This window comes from Sapajus apella, unplaced genomic scaffold (assembly GCF_009761245.1).
Source record: "Sapajus apella isolate SASKATOON/1434 unplaced genomic scaffold, GSC_monkey_1.0 scaffold10, whole genome shotgun sequence".
Taxonomy (NCBI): Eukaryota; Metazoa; Chordata; class Mammalia; order Primates; family Cebidae; genus Sapajus; species Sapajus apella.
In genome coordinates this window covers 5,519,151-5,542,261 of record NW_022436950.1, presented here as the reverse complement: position 1 = coordinate 5,542,261, position 23,111 = coordinate 5,519,151, and the positions used below count along the sequence as shown (strand labels likewise).

At 41.5% G+C, this 23,111-nt stretch overlaps 1 long non-coding RNA gene across 1 annotated transcript in view; it reads left to right on the top strand.

Moving 5' to 3' along the window:
• Positions 1–19,666, top strand: part of LOC116551612 — a 270,657-nt gene extending 250,991 nt beyond the window's left edge. The window contains exon 3 of the long non-coding RNA XR_004269018.1: positions 19,546–19,666. This is a non-coding gene — a long non-coding RNA (uncharacterized LOC116551612). The remainder of the gene's footprint in view (positions 1–19,545) is intronic.
• The last annotated feature ends 3,445 nt before the right edge of the window (positions 19,667–23,111 follow it).

Genomic DNA, 23,111 nt, shown 5'->3' with positions numbered 1-23,111 from the left:
AGCCACTAAGATCACCTCAACAACTTCCCTGAGGCTCCTCAAGGCCAGGGAGACCAGTGGGTCCTCCAGGACAGAGCACACTGGCTGGTTCCACCCTTCCAGACTGGTCCCTAGGTCTCCACGAGCTCCCTATGTGCACTGTGGAACACAAGCCTCACCCCAGGGCTCTGCCTCAGGTGCCCAGGACCTCCCTAGCCCAGAGAAGACCACACTTCAGCCTCTCACACCCTTGGGCTTTCTCATGCCTTGTAGCCCAGCTTGGCTGAGCTCAGCAAAGGCAGTTGATGGTGCATTCCAGAGACTGTGAGGAAAAGACCCCAGGGGCAATCTTTCTTCCCTACCATCTTCCCACAAATGCCCAGGCTTTGTACTTTCGACACCTTTTATTTCTAAGGTTTTAAACTTTGTATAATTTTGGATTACATTTTTAGTTAAAAACGAATTTTTCTGAGACAGCATCTCACTCTGTCACCCAGGCTGGAGTGCAGTGATGCAATCACAGCTCACTGTGGCCTCGACCTCCTGGTCTCAAGCAAGCCTCCTGCCTCAGCCTCCTGAGTAACCGAGACTACAGGCATGTGCCACCATGCTTAACTAATCTTTTATTTTTTGTTGTGATGGTGGGGTTGGGGGGTGGGTCTCACTATGTTGCTCAGGCTGGTCTTAAACTCCTGGGCTCAAGCAATTCTCCCACCTTGGCCTCCCAAATGCTGGGATTACAGGCGTGAGCCATCATGCCTGGCCTAGAATAAATATTTTTAATACCAAAAAGAGCTTTGCTTAAAGCATAATAAAAAGAGAAACAAATGTACGTGACTTTATTAGATCAGGATATTTACATTTCTGTATGAGGGAAGGGAAAATGTCTCTTCACCCCTGGATGGTGTGCCGAGGAATCAAATGACAAATGCAGGTTAATAGGAGGAAGACCATGCAGCTTTATGAGCGTACATGGGGAAGAATCACAGAGTGGCTGCCCCACTTGCAATGGTACCTAGGCTTATAGACCCTTCTTCTTAGGGGAGAGGGAGATGGGAAAAGGCAGGTGATTTTAAGAAGACAGTAGATGATTTTTAGGGGAATTCAAGGAGCTTGAAGATACACTGGCCTGGGACAGTCTGTTGGGTCCACAGAGCAAACGAAGGTTTGTGACAATTGTTTGTGCCCAGCTGTGTAGACAGACTTCAGTCTTTCTTCCTGCGATATGAGTTCAGTTAATGAAAACTCAGGAAGGGACCAAAGGTCGTTGTTTCCTTCTTTGGGAGGTCTGGACATTAGACAATAAAGGAACTTTAGAGAGTAAGTCCATCCTGCGCTTTGGAAAAGACATAGGATTGCGAGATACGGGAAGGGCTAAGAGGAAGTCAGAGAGACCTCAAGGCCTCTTCTTCACCTCAGCATGTCAAGGTGTCATGTTTTGGGATATCAGTTTCTGAGCGCCAATATTTCTTACTTATAAGATTATGTTTAGCACAAGAGTGGAAACCACTTGTGTCCAGTAGCCATGGACAGTTGAGTAAACTATGGTATATCAAATGGAATACCATGACTATGAAGCTATAAAAAAGGGTACTTTTTTATAGCACCCTAGGGTGCAACAGAGGCCACATGTGCTCTCTGTTGCAACTGCTCGACTCTGCCATGTTAGCAAGAAAGCAGAAATGGATAATACATAAACTAATGAGTGTAGCTGTCTTCCAGTAAAACTGTATTTATTGCCACGCACAGTGGCTCTTGCCTCTGATTCCACTTTGGGAGGCCAAGGCAGAAAAATTACTTGAGTCCAGTACTGTAAGACCAACCTAAGCAACATAGGGAGACCTCATCTCTACAAAAAGTAAAAATAAATTATCCAAGCATACTGGCATGCACCTGTGGTCCCAGCTACTAAGGAGGCTGAGGTGGGAGGATCGTTTGAGCCCATGAGGTCAAGGCTGCAGTGAGCTATGATTATTCCACTGCACTCCAGCCTGGGTGACACAGTGAGATCCCATCTCTAAAAATAAAAAAAACTTAACTAAACAACAACAGCAAAAAAACGCTTTTATCTACAACAACAGGTAGAGGCTGGATTTTGCCCACAGGTTATGTTTGCCAACTCCTCGTGCAGCAAGCGCACCCTAAGGTGATCCCCAACGTGCTCCAGCCTTAGATCGTCTACTGCCCTTGAGTCTGCACAAAGCCTGATTTGCTTCTTAGCTAATAAGATATGGTCAAAATGAAGGGATTTTGCAAATATAAATAAAATCCCAAATCAGGTGGTTTTGAGTTAATCAAATGATAGTCTATCTTGGGAGGCCTAACCTAATTGGATGGAACTCCCTAAACAGGATCCTCCTTAGGTTAGAGACTCTCTCTTCTGCTGGCTTTGAAGAAGCATACTGCCATGGGTTTTCTAGCTGCAAGGAAATAAAGTCTGCCAGCAACTCAAGGGAGCTTGCAAGCAGATTCTTCCCCACTTAAGCCTCTGATGAAAACACGACCCAGCCACTGTGTTCACTGCAGCCCTGTGAGACCCTGTACAAAGGACCCAGCCAAGACACACCCAGATTCCAGATTCCTGGCCTGGAGAAATGGTGAGATAATAAACATGCATTGTTTTAAGCCACTAAATTTGCAGTAATTTGTTACATAGCCTAGAAAACCCATATACCTGTTTTATGAAATTTGCTGTCATTCATGTAAGAAAGGGAGAAAGACAGCAAGACTTTTCAGAATATGACTTTTTGTAGTTTTTAGATGCTTAAACCACATAATATATTACCCATTCAAAAAGTTAAATTAAAATTTTTTTTAATCTGCTTTCCCATTTGGTAATCAAAGATCATTTTTCAGATTCGTACCTTTCCTATTTCAATTATTATTAATGTTCACAGTACCCTTTACCTTGATTCTTTTACCTGCTTCTTTTTCCTTCAGAATGTCCTTCATTTTATCTCAAACCTCGATGTTCAAAAGAACCTTCTTTGTCTTGTTAAACTTGAGCGTACTTTGCTCAGTGCTGTTCTCCTGGCACCCAACAGAGGGACTGGCATGAGAGACACCCCCAGTAAATACTTAGTGACAGACTGAATGAATCACAGTGACCCTCATCTTGGTGTCTGCACATGCCAAACCCACTTGAACAACTCCTGCACCTACAACCCCCACCCCTGCAGTTCAGATTTCATCCTCCACTTGGAAAAAAAAAACTTGTCCACAGAACAAGCTGTCTTGCTGCCTCCTTACCTCCCACCTGCCATCAAGAGATGTTGATGAAACATTATTTCTTGAGGCCTTTTAAACATCTTTTGGGAATATGTTATGCAGAGGAGACAGAGTGATGGCAACAGCAAGACAGGCATCTGTTCTTCTCTGGCTCATTTTCTGAAAACAAGTTTCCATTTTCCTAACATGCTCTCTGCCAGCTGACCTATCCTGTTGTGGCCACAGCTTGCAGGGACAGAGTGAGGAGATTATGTCCCAGTCTCCCTGCCCCCTGCCCCTGCTCCAGGCCCAGCCCTGCCAGTCAAGGCAGCCACCCTGCCCCAATCAATTCCAATTTTAGGAGGCAGAAAGAATCTGCCATTAAGCTATCCACCAAGCTCACCATTTGCTCGGGCTGATATCCTGCAAGTGGACCCTCTGCTTTGCTCTGAAGACAGAGATCCCAAGGCATGCTTGCCTTCCCACAATTGAGAATCTATATATATTTTTTCTTTTATTCTCTTCCGTGGACCAGAGTCCAGCCTCTCTTCAGCCCATGATAGTCTCTGGAGCCAAAGAGAGGGTGGTAGGAGTGGAGGGGAGAGTCAGCATATGGCAAACAGCAGGCTGAACGAAACCATACAGAACCCAAAACAGTGTCCCTGAGCGTGGATGAGAGTCTGGGGGAATGGAACAGACTACCCTTGGGATTTCCCTAAAGAGGAGCTCTCCCTGCCTAAACCAGAAGTGACATGAGCTCAGGTGTGGGGGCGGGCCTTGTGCATGTACACACATGTACACACACATGCACACATGTACACACTCTTTGTCCACAGTTACATCCCCTATGGTGCTAATCTGTGGTTACTTGACCTGTCCTATACTAGCAGGTGCACTGGAGTACCAGATAGCCTAGGAGCAAACACCACTTGCTGAGAATACGCCTACAGCCAATTACCAAGCTCTGGGGCTCTGTTGCCAACTCCTAGGTCAAATTTTCTCCCATTCTGTGCTTTTCCACCTGGTAGGCAATAGCTCTCCGGCTCCCAGGCACCCTGTGCTCTTCTTTTGGCCAATCTGAGCGCCACACACATTCCCAAGCCCACCGAGGGTACACAAAACACAGTCGCTGGTTAGAGTTGGAGAGGGGGGAAATATCAGTCACCAAAACATACAAGATTTCCCCAAGTGGCCATAAAAAATTTCCAAAGGGATCTAAAGTACCAATAATGAAGAGAAAAATCTCACAATACAGTGCTTTTTTGTTTGTAAAGCAGGTTATAAAACAGTATGGACTACAATCCCACTTCCCTTTATCCACTTTGACGATATTCTAAGTTTCCTAACTCTACGCTCACCTAAACTTTCTTCCTTTATTCTCTTCCAGGCGTGGTGGTCTCTGGAGCCAAAAGGAGGGTGGTAGGAGTGGAGGAGAGAGAAGGAAAGGCAAAAGGCAGGCTGAGCAAAACCACCCAGAACCCAGACGGTGTCCCTGCCTGTGGACAAGGATCTGGAGGAACATTTTCTCTGCCTTTCTACTCAAACTTCAAAGCAAACAGGTCTAACGTTCAGGTGGAGACCTCCCCGAAGAAGTTCCTCCTACATCAGAAAAGATGACCCCCATTCTGATGCTCAGAGCCATCAATACTCCTTTGTCTCTCACCCAGCACCCAATTCATCCACAAATCCTGTTGGCAACACCTTAGATATATAACCAGAGCCTGATCAGGAGCCCCCATGGTCATCCACCTAATTAGGGGGGTGGTGATGCAGGGCTCCTGCTCTCTCATAAAGTGGCCAGAGTTAAGCTTTTCAACACAGATAGTTTGTCCATCTATCCCTGACCTTCTGCCACCTCCCTGAGAATGGCATCCTGCTCTCCTCTGACCTATCTCTCTGCCCTTGCTATGCAGAATGTGCCTCCACCACTGGGCCGCTCTGATTGCTCTTTTCTTGGCTAAGAAACACCTCTCCCCACATGCCCTCTAGGCACAGATTCTCTAAAGCTGAAACTGAAACAGCATGTCCCAACATCACTGGCCCCTTCCCTTGCCCTGCACAGCTCTAGACCACCCATCTTCTTAGATATTCATTTGTTTGCTTTTGGTTACCATGCCGCTATAGCATGGGTGCTCTATAACAGCAGGGATTTTAATCTATTTTACACAATGTTGCATCCTCCGTGCACAGAACAGTGGCTGACACATTAAAGAGCACCTTCTGAATATTTGCTGAATGAAGGAACGGGGAACATACTAATTAAATAGGTACTTATAGGAAGCAGGATGTGGGTACTATTTTGAGAGGCAGGGGGCCAAGACCATTTGGCTTCTTTTGCCTGTTTTCTGTTTCTATTTCAAAATATCTCCCATGGCTGTTAGGAAGTGGGGAGGGAGCAGGGAGCAGAGATTTCTTTTCTTTTTTTTTTCTTTTTCTTTTTCTTTTTATGAAACGGAGTCTCACCCTGCTGCCCAGGCTGGAGTGCAATGGCACGATCTCGGCTCACGACAACCTCTGCTCCTGAATTCAAGTGATTCTCCTGCCTCAGCCTCCTGAGCAGCTGGGATTTCAGCCTCCTAAGTAGCTGGGATCATAGGCACCCACCACCCCACCTAGCTAATTTTTGTATTTTTAGTAGAGATGGGGTTTCATCATGTTAACCAGGATGACCTTGTGATCCGCCCAACTCAGCCTCCCAAAGTGCTAGAATTATAAGCATGAGCCACCCTGCCTGACCAGGAGCACAGATTTCTCTAGGAAAGAATGGTGTCTGATTCTGCTGTATCCCCAACTCCCTTCCCTGTAGCCAGGTAACTACCATTCCCCTTCCTTGAAGACCTTATATGAGAGAGCCTCTGGGCTGAACACAACTGGGAATAGTGGTGGCAACTGCCCTAAAAGCTGCAGGAGAGAGCAACACGAGAACCTTCTTCACATGTTACCCATCTGATACTCGCCCAGTCTGCAGGGCTGCACCATGGAGAGGAGAAGTCCCCTCTGGGGAATGCCCCAGACCAAGGGAAGAGTCTTGTAGAGGCGGATGCTTGCTGGAATCTCCTGAAGAGTGGCTGAGTGCTGCCTGCCAGTGAGCCCCTCTGAGCACAGAATACTACCAACTCGCATCTCGGTGACTTCTTAAAACACAACGGCAAACCAAGAAAAGCCTTGAACGTGAAAGAGAGACTAAAACTAACTGTAAACCAAAAATAAAATTCTAAGCCCCCCAGCTGACTCAATGGACCCCACTCAGTCAAGGGGATTCTTAAGAAACCTGAAGAAATGAGTTGAAGGCCATGACAAGAAGTGGAGTTAGACATGCTTCATTATATCCTCCTCCCTTTGCAGTTCAGACACACCTGACCAGCATTAACCTTGGAACAGAGATCTTAAGACTAACAAAACAGATTATTTGTAGCAATAAGATACCCAATTCCAACCTAACTCCAGTATAGCATCACAAGACAGATAGCAGATCCTGAAAAAATTTGAAGTCTTTTACCACAAAATACGTTTATTTGACATATTTTGGAAAGTGGTCTCTTGTTGGGGAAATTTGCATTCTGTAGAGAATCTCCTTCCCTTATTTGTTCTTTTCTAGAGAGTCTGGCACCTTTTAAAGTTCTGAAAAGGAAATATTTGCCATCTATTTCCTCGAGGGTGGCCACCTATGAGACTTCATCTACATAATAAGAATTCTTATTTCCATAACTTCCTATCTTAAACCAGACACCACTTTCTGTTGATTACAGGTCTTTAGCTAATAGCTTAAGAATTGGTTTCTTCTATTAAATAGGAAATCCTTTTCCCATTGCTTGTTTTTCTCAGGTTTGTCAAAGATCAGATGGTTGTAGACTTGTGGTGTTATTTCTATTCCATTGGTCTATATATCTGTTTTGGTACCAGTACCAAGCTGTTTCAGTTACTGTAGCCTTGTAGTATAGTTTGAAGTCAGATAGCATGATGCTTCCAGCTTTGTTCTTTTTGCTTAGGATTGTCTTGGTTATACTGGCTCATTTTTGGTTCCATGTAAAATTTAAAGCAGTTTTTTTCTAACTCTGTGAAGGAAGTCAATAGTAGCTTGATGGAAATAGCATTGAATCTATAAATTACTTTGGGCAGTATGGCCATTTTCATGATATTGATTCTTCCTATCCATGAGCATGGAATGTTTTTTCATTTGTTTGTGTCCTGTAGTTCAACCGTTGTGGAGGAGAGTGTGGTCACTGATTCCCCAAGGATCTAGAACTAGAAATACCATTTGACCCAGTAATCCCATTACTGGATATATACCCAAAGGATTATAAATCATTCTACTATAAAGACACATGCACACATATGTTTATTACAGCACTATTCACAATAGCAAAGACTTAGAACCAACCCAAATGCCCATCAATGATAAACTGGATAAAGAAAATTTGGCCCATATACACCATGGAATACTATGCAGCCATAAAAAAGAATGAGTTCATGTCCTTTGCAGGGACATAAATGAAGCATAAACCGTCATGCTCAGCAAACTAACACAGGAACAGAAAAACAAACACTGTATGTTCTCACTCATAAGTGGGAGTTGAACAATGAGAGCATATGGGCACAGGGAGGGGAATGTCACACACTGGGGTCTGTCAGTGGGTTGAGGGTCAAGGGGAGAGATGGCATTTGAAGAAATACCTAATGTAGGTGACAGGTTGATAGATACAGCAAACCACCATGGCACATGTAACAAACCTGCACATTCTCCACATATACTCCAGAGCTTAAGTATAATAAAAAATAAAAATAAATTTAAAAAAAGAATTGATATCTTATATCTCCCTAAAACACATAAAACCAAACTGTAACTCAACTACCTTAGACACATATTCTCAGGACCTCCAGAAGCTGTGTCATGGGCCATAGCCCTCATATTTGGCTGAGAATAAATCTCTTTAAATATTTTATAGAATTTCATAGTTTTCATCAACATAACCCAAAAGGAAAAAAAAAAAGACTTGGAAGAAACATAAATAACAAAGAGGATAGAAAGGAATATATAAACATGTTACACCCTCAGAGAAACAAAGAATATATTTTATCTATAATATTAGAATGAGATACTAAAAATAAAACAAAAGAAATAGAAATTTTCAGAGAATAAAGAAGAGCTCTTTGAAACCTTAAGAAAATGGTAGCAGAAATTTTAAAAAATGATAACAGAGCCAGGCGCAGTGGCTCACGACTATAATCCCAGCACTTTGGGAGGCTGAGATGAGTGGATCACCTGAGGTCAGGAGTTTGAGATCAGCCTAACCAACATGGTGAAACTCCATCTCTACTAAAGATACAAAAAATTAACTGGGTGTGGTGGCGGATGCCTATAATGCCGGCAACTTGGGGGGCTGAGGAGAATCGCTTGAACCCAGGAGGCAGAGGTTGTAGTGAGCCAAAACCATGCCACTGAACTCCAGCCTGGGTGACAGAGCAAGACTCTGTCTCAAAATAATAATAACCATAATAATAAACAACAGAAGAACTAATATAAAATTGATAGACTCTTCTGAAAAGTAGATAGCAAGAGAGATAAGGAAAATAGGAGATAATGTGTAAGAAAATTAGAGACTCAGCCTCAGAGGTCTGGTAGGAATTCAACAGTTGGGGAAAAGGCAGAGAAAATGGGGGAGAAGAGATTATTTAAAAAAAAAAAAAAAAAAAAAAAACAGATATAAACGTTTTCCAAAGACAAACAGATCTCAGCTTTCAGACTGAAGAGCATGGCAATTGCTCAACACAAATGCAGGAAAACAGACCCACACCAAAACCCACTGTTGGGAAACTGAGAATCCAGGGATGATGAGAAGATTCTAAAACTTCCCGGAGAGAAAATGCAGGCCACAAACAGGAAGTTAGGAACTGGAGCAGCATTCAATTTCAAAAAAGCAACTCTAGAATTGAAAGGAAAGTGGAGTAAAGCCTTCAAATGTCTAAGGGGGTTCATTTCTAACCTCGAATTCTAAGCCAAACAAATTTGAAGATAGGATGAAGACATTTTCAGGCATGCAAGTTCTCCTTTTTAAAGAAAAAAAAAATTCCCAGGGCTTTTTATTAGGAAACTAGTATGGAATGTCTGCCACCAAGACAAAGGAGTGAGCTACAAAAGATGAGAAGTGCTCTAGAAAGCAGAAGTCCAACGTAGGAGAGAGGAGAGTGTATTCACAGGATGATGGTGAAGATCCCAGCTTGACAGCTGCGCAGCAGTTCGACAAGAAAAATAAGCAGTGCAGAATAAAGCTAGAGGACGGAAGCTGAAAGAACCTGCCAAGGAAAGCAAGGACCCGGGGGATGATCAGTAAGGGATGTAAGGCCTTCTGGCCAAATTTGAGGATTAGTTACTGACAAGCACAAAGGCAACAGAAAAAGCAAGGTAGTTGCAAACTCCAGGAAAAAACAAAAAGTTGCATAAGAAAGGACATGATATGATAGGAAGACAGTGTTTTTCAGCTATGACTCATGTAAATATTGCCAAAATATATCCAAGAATATATAAATGGAGAATGCCAATCTGACTCAATTATAACATTATACTTTGAGAGGCTGTGCTGCAGGGAGGCAAGAGGAATCTGGTGCTGAGAAAGCGGGGGATGCTTTTGTGTCTTTCATGGAAGGTGGCCCTCAGATAATGCCAACAATTCTAAATCAACAAATAGTGGCACATCTTCATTGTTGAGAAAGATGAAAGATCAGGAAAAAAAAAAAACTGAAATTGATTACCTTTTGGGAGTAAAAATGAGAATGAGGAATTAAGAAACAGGGAATTATTGTTTTCATCATAAGCCTCCTAGGACCAAGGACCTCTAGATCCTTTAAACTATAGACACACATTACTTCAATAAACATTTAAAATAACAATAGAAAGACACAATGGAAATCACCATGCATATGCCAAAAGTTGTTACGTCTTTAGTTTTATAAAAATAAAGAACAAAGCGCAAAGTTCAAATCAACAAGAAGAAAACTATGTGCTTGAAAATTTACTACCCAAGTCTAGCTTACTTTTTCCTCAGTGAATCGTTTTGTTGCCATTGATCTGTTTTGCTAATTTAATGTAAATCCTGAGACATCATCATACAAAGTTGAACATGTATGTCACACACTGCTGTGTCTTAGGACCTGGCATAATGCCTGGCATCTAGTAGTTCTCAAGGAATATTTCTGGACTTGAATTAAAGTGACAAGAGCCTCCTTGTGTCTGAGATTCCTCAGATTTTCTCAGAGATTCCTTTAAGAATCATCTCCATGAAAATCATTTCTGAATTTTCTATAAATCTCCACAAAACATTAGTCATTAACTTGCTTAATGTTCCCTTCAGAAGGATCCACAAGATAAATTTCTCTCTGAATTTAACACCCCAAAAAAGTCAGCCTTCTGAAGAAATGGTGTCTAGCAATGAGAATTATTACGTAACTCATCCTTTTGCTTTAGTTCCTAAGGCTGAGTGCTTCGTGTCTACTTCAGGTAGGTTAATAACTGGAGGGGCCTTCAAGCTGATAAATACTCTTTGAGTTTTTGTTAATGCTTATTCAGGAGATGAAAAGAGAATTATTCTCTTCCTTTTCTAATGTCAATTTTAAGTGGTCATTTATTCTCAAGGACGTGAGTTGCGTTTTCTACTTTTGTACAGACCTGATTGTAGAAAAGTGTTCTTTTCTTTTTCTATATGCATAATCAAGTATCAGAACGCTCAAGAATTTGCACAACAGCTAGGACCCTGCCACTGCAGGGACCTGGGTCTGAATTCTCTCTTCCTGTGTTTGACCAGCGGGGTGGAATGTGCATTTACTGGTCTTGGTGGTGGATGCAGAATCAGCACAGGGAGCTCAGCCCCTCAGGAACTCCTAGGACATCCTCTTGGTGTGGCTTCTGCCCTCGGGACAGACTTAGGATGGTGGGTTGGCAAGACGCTCTCCAGCTTCTTCTTTTCAGAAATTTCTTCCCTTAGTAGACTGACTCTTGTTCAGCCAGTTGAAGACTGCATTGTGCTTGTCTTGAAGTTTCTCCTCTTCCACAGCGGCCTTCTGATTGGGAGCACAGGCGTTCAGTGAATGGTTGGAAGACAGCTTGTCTCTGTGCTTCTCCTCTTCTGCCTGTGCCTCTCAGCTTCTTGCACCATGAACTCAGTATCTTCCTTTCTCAAAGACATCCTCTGTCTTCAACAATCATAAACTTCTTCTTTTTGCCTGTGCTCTGCTCTGCTGACACATGGGGCTTCCCACAGGCCTCAGTATCATAGTTTAGATCAACCTGAAGAATGCAGGTTGTCATTGGTCATTGATTGCTCTCTCATTTTCATAAACCTGAGTAAGTGTATGATGTTGGTTCTCTGAGAAACTATAAAGTCTGCACTGTTTAGTGGCCCAGCAGATCAGAACAGAATGATTCCAACAGAGACTTCTATTCCAAAGATCCTTCAGGAAAAAAAAAAAAAATCCTAAACATTGTTTAGAACTGTATCAGATTAAATCATGGTCCAGACAGCTTTATCAAGTGACAGCCTCATCTTACCATTGAGAAGTCCCACATAGGTTTCTTATTCTTTGACGTATGACAGAATGGCCCACTAGGGAAATGTTATAAATCTGTGACTTGCTGGACATGGTGGCTTACGCCTGTAATCCCAGCAATTTGGAAGGTCGAGGCAAGTGGATCACCTGTGGCTAGGAGTTCGAGACCAGCCTGACCAATATAGTAAAACCCCGTATCTACTAAAAATACACAAATTAACTGGGTATCTTGGCATGCACCTGTAGTCCAGCTACTTGGGAGGCTGAGACAAGAAAATTGCTTGAACCTGGGAAGTGGAGGTTGCAATGAGCTGAGATCATGCTACCGCACTCCAGTTTGGGCAACAGAGCAAGACTCCATCTCTAAATAAATAAATAAATTAATTAATTAATTAATTTGTGATTTGCTGAGTTTGCTGCTTTGAAGGACCCAGGCACCAGTGGCCAGTGGACAATAGACCATTCAGTTCTTCAAGTTGAGGATGGATATGGAGAGTTGGTTGCTTTACGGGGGGCTAACATGTTCCTGGTGAGTTGCTTGCAGTGAGTATGGAGGTAAAGAAATCCCTTTTGGTTTTTTCACACTTAAGTTTGGCAATGAAATCATTGACCATTCAGTTGTCGAAATCTTCTTTAACTCAAGTGGGTTTGTTCAGATGAAGACTTGACATAAAAGATATCATCTTCAGAAGGGAGAATAGATACATCAAAATGCCACTTCCAACTTTGAAGATCAGTGCAACTCTTTTAACACCAAACTTCTCGTCTAAGCCATGAACAGAGGCAGTGCGTATTACCTCGTCGATGATTCTGAGCACAGTGAGGCTATTCAAGGTTCCAATTAAGAGACGAAATAAGCTAGACCTGTGACGACAGAACAGTTACAGTCCTCCCAGAGGTAGTTTCTGCAGTCTCCTCCATCTTTTTCAGAAACATAAAAGACATCTTCCTGAAATGGAAGCTTTCATTCCCTCCCTTGTACTCTATCTGGGATTACTGCCACACACCGCCACCGCCACCATCACCATGTAAGCCCCAAATATCCAAACAGATCCTTAGTGATGAAATAGTCTTGGTAGATTTCAACCACAGTTTGCTTCATTGCATTGTCACTGATCATCCAATCAATTGTTCTGTGCTGGTGAGGACCGCAAAGCTTGGCATGGTCCTGTTTTCCTGATCATTGGCTGGATTTCCATGTTCCCTTGCTGGAAGACACCCACACCCCATATGCAGTGCCAGGACCAGCAACCTCAGATCCATGTGATATCATTGCTAGTCCTTACCCAGGAGGGCACCAGGCTCCAGGAGGATGGATCTGGTTGTTTGGCAAGTGATGTAAAACAATAAGAGCTTCTGTGTGCTGAGTAGAATAAACAAAAACTGATTTTTGACAAACAAAACATTTATATTTCTTTACATTCTAAACTAGATATTTGTTTCACACTGGATATAACATTACATTTTAACTCTTTGTAATTATTTTGCATCTGACAGTTTTCCCGTCACTCGTAACTGAAGTGCATTAGTCATACTTGTTGGGAAAAGCAGCAAAGGAGAAAGGACTTACAGAGTGCCTACATTAATTGGTTGTAAGTAACATATAAACAAGGAACAATAAACTGCAGAAGGCCACGGGAGGCCTCTGAGGAGGAAGGCCTCTCCATGCCTCATGTTCTAGTGCAGGGTGACCTAGGCTCTATTACCATAAACATTGTACTCAAGGACATAAGACCCTTTGTAGCACTACGACATAGCCAGACTTGTAGGCTCCTCGTAAGGCCCGTGTTTTATCAGCTGCACATAGATAATAGGCTAAAGATAACCACATGTTCTTGTTTTGTGAAACTCCCAAACCGACACTATTATTAATCCTTAGAATAACACACCAGTTCCAGCTCAGTGATTCACTCCACCATCACGTCACCCACTCCCCACCATTACTCCACCCCCACCCTGTAGATCAAAGTGATTGTAACCAACAAATAGTGTGGATGATCAGTTTGCAGCCTCCACTGCCTCCTCCAGAGTAATAAGTGGTGGCCCTCCGCTCCCGCTCTCTGCACTCTTAATCTGTCTTTTTCTCATTCCTTTGCTGCCACTGAACTCGAGGTACCCATGGGTGATGGAGGCTCCCTACAGTACTTATTAAGAGTTGAGGTGACTTTATGTAGGTAAAAAATCTTCTTCCCAACAGTCTCAGAAATGCTTTTCTTTTCGCCTTTCACGTTGGCCACACACACACACAAATCCCAGTTTTCTTACAGTTCTTCTCACTTCTATTTTCTTCCATAATTTTTAAAATCAGGTCTCATCTTTCAAGAGTTATGTGAGTGCAAAAGTAATTGCGGCTTTTGCATTTTTGGAGTTTGCTAGTTGATATTGGAATACATTCTTTTAAAATGTGGTTATGCTATACAACATTTTAATGGACATTTCTTGCTTTATGCCTTTTTGTGAATGACTTTTTACTTGCTGTTTATTTTGTGTTTAGACTATGGAAATGATAGCAGACAAAAAGCAAATTCTAGCGATTTTCTTATTCGAGTTCAAAATGGGTCATAAAGCAGTGGAGACAACTCACAACGTCAGCAACACATTTGGCCTGGGAACTGCTAAAGAACGCACAGTGCAGTGGTGGTTCAAGGAGCTTTACAAAGGAAATGAGAGCCTTGAAGATGAGGAGCATAGTGGCCGGCCATCAGAAATCACAGAAATTTCTACTTGTTGGAATCAAGTTAAAGGCAAGCCTGTTGCTGTGCAAAATTCTCAGCAGAGACAGGTCTAGGCCAAAGAGAAACTATTACGTCATGTTTTGTTTTGTTTTCCTCAGGGAGGTGACACCTGTTTCTGCAGGAATAGCATCTTATCTACATTCTTTTCTTCACCTGTGTAAAGAGTTGCATAGGGAAACCTGAATTAACTGTACCATATTTCCAATTTAGTCCAGGGATGTGTACGATTTCTTCATGAGGGCACCTGCTTCCTGCTCTGACACCATTTTCCAGAACAGAGCCTGGTGCATGTTAAATCCTTAGTAATTGTTGCCACATAGCTGTAATAATTTTTTTTTTTTTTGCCATTCTGCTTTGCTATCTCTCTCCTATACCCTTGAATTTTCTCACTTTCTTTCTCGCTCCCTCCTGTGATGTCTCCTTTGCACACTGTGTGTCCTGAGAGAACTTACGTGTAACTGTGTCCAGCAAAACTGGAGTCAAGGATGCCCATTGGTATGTGAATGGTAGCAGAAAATGTATTTAGACAAGGATTGTGATAGAGTAACCTAACGGATTCATTAGTCAGTGTATTAGTCCATTTCCATACTGCTGTCAAGACTGGGTAATTGATAAAGAAAAAGAGGTTTAATGGACCCACAGTTCCACATGGCTGGGGAGGCCTCACAATCATGGCAGAAAGTGAAGGAGAAGCAGAGGCACATCTTACATGGTGGCAGGCAAGAGAGCGTGTGCAAGGGAACTGCCCTTTATAAAGCCATCAACTCTCCTTAGACTTATTCACTAACACAGGAACCACCAGAACAGCATGGAAAAAACCCACCCCCATGATTCAGTGACCTCCTACTGGGTCCCTCCCATGACACATGAGGATTATGGGAGCTACAATTCAAGATGAGACTTGGATGCAGACACAGTAAAACTGTATCATTCAGGAAGCTGTCCCTGAAGTGGAGGACAAAGTGATTTCCCAAGGACGGCTTCTTTTCATCAGAGGATCTTAAGCAACTGAGGGAGTTTAATTCCTGACTTCACCCACAATGGTAGGAGGCTGGGTACTTGGCTCAATCAACAATCCAGTCATGAGGAGGGAACTAAGGACAAGCATGTGTGTGTCAGCGAGCAGATGCATATAATTATCAGAGGTTTTCCCCTAACATCAAGAGATATAGAGAGGTGAAAGTCCAGACTGTGATGGAATTATGTCCAATGACTAAGAATTTTACTTTGATAGATATGGTAGATGTGTTAGTCCATTCTCACACTGCTATAAAGAAATACCTGAGACTGGGTAATTTATAGAGAAAAGAGATTAGCCATTGCAAACAAGGGCAGCAGACTAATCACTAAAAGTTAGTCTGGTTATTTTTCATATAGAAGTAGGTTTAAAACAAGGGAAGAACACAGTCAAAAGTGACACAGACAGGACCGAGGGAAGTGAAATTGAGGATATTGATGATTCTCTCAAGCCCACAGTGTGCAGATGTGGAGGATGCAGATGCAGACTGGGATATATCGTCCCTAGAGGAAGAGGTATCTTTGGGGAAAAAATCTGGGAAAGAAAAGAAGGAACCTCCATCCGTGAAAAATGAACCACATTTTCCTCATGTGCTAAATGCCTGGGGCACATTTAATCCTAAGGGCCCAAGGGGAGAAGGACTTCAGGAAAATGAATGAAGCACATTAAAAAGCAGCTTAGTAAGTGTGACTGATTGCAGCGAAACTTCAGATGTCTAGTTCCTCGTGTCAGAAGGTTCTTCCAGAAGCCAGCAGTATTTCAGCATCCCAGTGTTTCTGTAACTTGCCTCCGTGACTCCAGTGCTTCTGTCTTGCCACGTCTCCCACAGCAACACAAAGACTGATTCAAAGAACAATGGTCTCTTTAATGGCACCTAATGCAGTATTGAAAATCAGATCGTGAACAGTATTTTGAAATGTATACAGGTGTTTAAGACTTCCGCTGCTTAAAAATAACATGTCATTGAAGTCATAAAGTTTTCTCTTCAGAATGATACTCTAGTGTTAAGTGTATTTTTTTTCAACTAATTTTTAATTGAATTTTTTAAAATTTACAGGCAGGTTTTGGTTTGAATTACTAAAACTTTAAAAAATATTTTTCTTATGTATCCTGTCACAATGCAGCTATTTATATTATAAAATTATGTTAGTAGTCTTAAAATTGAATTAGTGGAACTGCTAATCACTAAAAGTTAGTTTGGTTATTTTTCATAAAGAAGTAAATTTAATCTGGGCGTGATGGCATTTGCCTTTAATCCCAGCGACTGGGGAGGCTGAGGTGGGAGGATCACTTAAGCCCAGTAGTTCAAGACCAGTGTGGGCAATATAGCAAAACTCCACCTCCCCCAGCCCCTAAAAAAGTTACTTTAGAATTAGAATATAGCTAGGTCCATATTAAATACATTTTCCTGAAGCACATGTATCACATTCAGCTTTGAGCCACTGTAAGCATGTTACTATTAAATGGTTGGTTATTCCATATAGCATATTATTTATCTTGGATATTTTATTAATAAAGCATAGCTATTTTAAGTGCCAATTAATTTATCAGACTAAATAGACAATATCTAAGTCATTACTGACTTTATACATGTATTTTTTTTTTTACTTTTTAAAATGTCCAACATATATTATAAAATACCTCAAAAGTAATTTAGTTATATTCTTAAACAGTGACATTGTTGAAAGAAAGTTCACACAAACTTTTTTTTTTGCATTTTTATAACTCGGTGGTACTATATCCTGTTTCCAAGAAAAAGTAACTTTTAACTAAAAGATTTGTTGGGTTTTAGATCTCTTTTCATTTGTCAACCTTTTCAGTAAAGCCCTCCATTACATTAAAAAAAAAAAAAAGAAAAGAGGTTTAATTGTCTCATGGTTCTGCAGAGTGTACAGGAAGCATAGCAGCTTCTGCTTCTGGGGAGGGCTCTGGAAGCTTTTGTTGGCAGAAGGCAAAGAGGGAGGGAGGCACTTCACATGGATGGAGCAGGAAATAAAGAGGGAGGAGGCATTGCTGCACGCTTTCAAACAACCAGATCTCACTCACTCACTATCAGAAGAGCAGCACGGAGTGGATGGCGCTAACACCTTCATGAAGGAGCACCCCGCGATCCATCACCTTCCACCAGGCGCTGCCTTTAACACTGCGGATTACAACTTGATATGAGATTTGGGCAGGGGCACAGATCAAACCTTCTCCACAGACCATGGTAATTCACGTCTTCAAAGTTATGGAGGGGGAAGAAGAAGGCCAAGACATAGAAGCATTATCACAGTTCAAGTTAAAATCACCGAGTTTGACGGGAGGAAGTTCGTTGTATAGAAATACTGTAAAACGGGTGCTGAATTATTTGAGCCAAGCTGGGGGCACATGGAAGGTTCGGACAGTGTGCCAAGGAGTATGAGGGGAGTAAGAGAAGTGTACCGTGTGGACCTGAGTAGGAGGGAGTTGTTGAGCCACAGAAGCAGAGCTCAGGGCAGAAATAAATTGTCAAGAGGGCAGGGGATGCCCATCCCTCTTTATACTTCCACAGTCAGGGGTAATCAGAAAACTGGCATACGCCTGAAAGGAAGCTGATACATGGGTCATCAAAAAAAATAAAAAAAACACTCAGAAAATCTCATTCAAGGAAAGGCGTGTGAACACTTTCAAAGGTTTTTCACAAAAGAGAAAAACATTAGAGGAGTTTAGGAAACGGGATGGAGAAGAGGGAGGGTAGGCTGGAGAGAGAGAAAAACTGACCAAAGCACACACAAATTGAGAATGTGGGCCAGGCGCGGTGGCTCACGCCTGTAATCCCAGCACTGTGGGAGGCCGAGGCGGGTGGATCACGAGGTCAAGAGATCGAGACCATCCTGGTCAACATAGTGAAACCCCGTCTCTACTAAAAATACAAAAAATTAGCTGGGCATGGTGGTGCGTGCCTGTAATCCCAGCTACTCAGGAGGCTGAGGCAGGAGAATTGCCTGAACCCAGGAGGCGGAGGTTGCCGTGAGCCGAGGTCGTGCCATTGCACTCCAGCCTGGGTAACAAGAGCGAAACTCCATCTCAATTAAAAAAAAAAAAAAGAATGCGGCTCCTCTCGTCGAGTTAGATTAACAAGATTCTCATTCTGGCTTTGAGCATCTAACCATGAGCAAGTTACTTATCATCTCTAAGGCTCAGTTTGCTAACCAATCAATTAACGGTCATGATGATGCTGGTGATATAATCATAATCATGATATATATTCATGATCAGGTGTTGGGAATACTAACACCTGCTTCATAGGATTGTTGGTAAAAATTACATGAGATAAAAAGTGTAAAACACTTAATGTTTAGATACAAAAAATGCTTAGCTTCTACTTCCTGAAAAAGAGGAGGAGGGGATATTTCAGGGTTTTAAGGGATAAACAGCTATTACGGGAAGATGGCGGGTCAGAAAGTGATGGTCAAGGATAGGTGGCAAGGGCAGAGGGTCCGAGAAGCAACATCGGTGAGCTGAGAAATGATCCCGTCTTAAGTGGTAAACTCAGGTATTGGAAATGAGTCTTTCAAAAAGCTCTTATTCCAAATTTTGCAACCCAGTTGTTGGTTCATTTCTGGAAATCATTTCCTAATACATTGATTCATTCATCCTACCAATATTTACTGAATACCTACTCTCTGCCCTGCGCTAGGCACTGAGAACGGAAAGCTAAATGGAATGGACGCAGTCCTTGACATCACAGTGCTTACCATCTTGGCGAAAAATATATATAGACATTTATTTCGGATGTATGACTGAATGATCCGGGGACTCCCCATTCCCCTGCTGAAACAAACAAGCAAATCCTGAATAAAAATATCATTGAAAATGCACTAATAGTCTGGCAAAAAAAAAAAAAAAGTTAGACATATACAGATACATTGGGTAGAAAAATGTCCTCTAAGAATTCATGTCTTCCCAATACCTGTGAATGTGACCTTCCTTAGAAATAGTCTTTGCAGCTATAAGAAAATTAAGATGAGGTTATGCTGGATTGGGGTAGGCCCTAATCCAATGAGTGGTGTTTTTATAAGAGAGAAGTTTGGACACAGCGAGATACAGAGACCCAGAGGGAAGATGGCCATGTGAAGAGGGAAGCAGAGACTGGACTTATGCTACCACAAGCCAAGGATTGCCATGACCACTGGAGACAGGAAAGGCAGGGAAGGATGCTCCCTAGAAGCCTGCAGAGGCAGTATGGCCCTACCTTGGTGTTGCACATCTACCCTCCAAAACTAAAAGAGAATACATTCTTGTTATTTGAGACATTCATTTTGTGGTAATTAGCTATGGCAGCCCTGATAAACTAAAACAACACATGCAAAGACCAAAAAATAAGTGCAAGTGGATAAAGTTTCCAGAGGTAGTTGAAGCATGAAGGTCAGCACTCACTCTGAGGACATTAGTTAAACCCAGGTAAGCTGGATCCTCAGTTTCTAGCACCTCAGAGGATGCAGTGAACAGGAGAAAAAGTCCACAGACCACTCAATGTGATGAATTGAATAGGAATCACTGCTCAATGCACCAAAGTCAGTAATTATATGGATAAACCATTAATAAAGCTTCCCCAACCTGAGGTCATCAACAGGAAGCTGTCAGTCTCCCAGATTGGTGCTTGGTGAACAGGAAAAAAAAATTTACTCAGAATTTGTAGCAGTAAATCAGCCCTCACCAGTTTGAAGTCTGAATTCACACCAGTGGATGGTCTGAAAACTCTTAAGCTGAGAATTAAGGTTAAAGTGGCCTGAGGTTAGAAATCTTCTTAGGTGTCTGTAGAATATGCAAGTCTGTTCTGGTATATCCACCACCAGCCAGGCTGATGACGGATCAACCATTCCTAATAATAAATGAAGTTCCAAGGAATAAGGGGCTCACTTTCCCAAATCACAAAACACAAAAGGAGGCAAGGCAATATCTCAAGAGAAAGCAGAATCGTTAACCCACGGAATTAGACACTCAAAGACTTTAGCCGCTGAATTGTCTGATATAGAGAATTAAATAAGTAATTTAATAAATTTGAAGAAATAATAGAAAATTAGAGACCTATGCTAGATGCAAGAGGCTACAGAGACGAGCAAGTAGATTTAGAAAACAAAAGTGAAATAAATATACAGTAATTCAAATTAAAAACCCAATTAGACACAGCTGAAGAGAAAATTCGTGAGCTAAACAGCAGATTGGAAAAAACTGCCAGCATAGAAGCACTAAGAATTGGAAAAGTTAAGAATCATGGAGACTGTAGTGAAAAGGGAACATGAACCTCACGGTTCTATAAGAAAAAAAGAAGTAATATTTGTAATATTTAAAAATATAATCACTGAATAAGTCCTAAGCCAGAACAGGTAAAAAGAAAGCCATAACAGATCATAGTACAATTTTTAGTACACAAAAAACAGAGAAAAAAAATCAGATTACTTTCAAAAGGATGACAAATTGGAGTGACAGCAGATTTCTCGACAGCAATAAAGAAAGCCAGAAGGCAGGATGATATCGTTAATAAACTGGGAGAAAATAACAGTCAAATAAAATCGAATAGCCTGTGGAATTAAAAAAAAAAAAAAAGCTTTCAAGAACAAGGACAAAAGAAAAAATCAGTCATTTTTGGATCATCAACCTGAGAAAGTTTACTATCAACAGACACTCACTAAAATGTGTGTGTGTGTGTGTGTGTAAAGTGAATGTACTTCAGGCAGAAGGAAAGTAATTTCATATCAATGTTATAAAATGAAAAAAATTATAACACATTAGAAAGCATTCAGATGAGTTTAGATAAAACCTATCAAAACCGTAATAATTTCTTGAAGGGTTAAACTTTTTTAAAGATAGAACTAATATACATAATATATCATTTGAGAGAGGAACAACTGAAGTTGAAGTATTCTTGTGCCCTTGTGGTATTCAAGATTATTAAATGGTTGATGTTTAAATTAAAGTGAATTTCTAGAGTAAGCACAAATTGAAGGGAAGTAAGATATGTAACTAACAAACTAGCAGGGGGAGGAATGAAATAGGAAAACTACTCAATAACAAATCCAAAGAAAGGGAGAAAGGAGGGGGAAATACAGAAAAGTGAGGATAATAGAAAGTACAAATAAATATGGTAGAAATAAATTCAAATACGTTAATAACTTTAATTTATAAAAGGAATTTGATACAGGTTTAAAAATGTCAAATTACATTTTTAGATCAGACTGAATTTTTTTTTAAATCCAGCTACCTTTATTTACAAGACACACTAAATTATATGTCAACAAATATATTGAAAGTAAAAGGTTAAAAAAATATACCAGGACAATGTTAAATAAAAATTAAAGTAGGGCATGTAATTAATAACAGATAAATCAACCTTAGAAAAGCATTACCAGAGATAGGAGAGTATCTTGGTCCATTTATGCCGCTATAACAAAAATACCTGCGACTGGGTAATTTATTAAGAACAGAAATGTATCTGTGACAGTCCTTGACGCTGCATCCTCCAGTGTGGACAAACACCACATGCTCTGTTCGCATGACAAAAGGGAGAGACGCGGAAAGAGAGCCCAACAATGTGTGACGGCTTTTTTATAAAGGTCACTCACATGACTGAATCACCTTTAAAGTCCTCACCTATTACCATCACATTGGTGAGTAAGTATCAGCACATGAATTTGGGAGGACATTCAGCCCATAGCAGAAGGGTACCATGTAATGCTAAAAGTACAGTTCATCCAGTAGATGTACCCATTCACAAAGCTTAAAAATACAGACAACAAAAATTTGACAGAACTACAAATAGAAACAAAAATAGCCTGTAATCCCCGAACTTTTGACGCTGAGGCAGGAGAACTGCCTGAGGCCAGGAGTTTGAGACCAGCCTGGGCGACATAGTGAGACCCAATTTCTTTTAAAAAAACCACAACAACAAAAATTGGCCAGGGGTGGTGGCATGCACCTATAGTCCCTGCTCCTTGGGAGGCCAAGATGGAAGGATCACCTGAGCCCAGGAGTTCCAGGCTGCAGTGAACTATGATTGTGCCACTGTAATCCAGCCTGGGCAACAATGAGATCCTATTTCTGAAAAAGAAGAAAAGAAACAAAAATATCCACTATTACAGTGAAAGATTTTAACATACCTCCCTCAATAATTAATTGACCAAACAGAGAGATTATTAACTTTCGGTCTAGGGCAGAGAACATATAAGCCCAAAATATTTTATTGTGCCAAGAAATATGGATGTTCTCACAGAATGTTTGGGGCATGTCAAAAGAACACAGGAGACAGTTTGAAGAAGCTTCCACTGGTCAAATCTGCGATAATTTGAATATCAAAATTTTAAAAATAGGCCAGGTGCAGTGGCTCATGCCTGTAATCCGAACACTTTGAGATGCCGAGACAGGCAGATCACTTGAGCCCAGGATTTTGAGACCAACCTGGGCAACACAATGAAACTGTATCTCTACCAAATATACGCAAAATTAGGCAAGCATGGTGGTGCACACCTGCCGTCTCAACTACTCGGGAGGATGAGAAGTGGGAGGATTACTTGGGAGGTCAAGGCTGCAGTGAGCTGTGACTGTGCTGCTGCACTCCAGTCTGGTGACAGAATGAGATCCTGCCTCAAAACAAACAAACAAACAAAAAA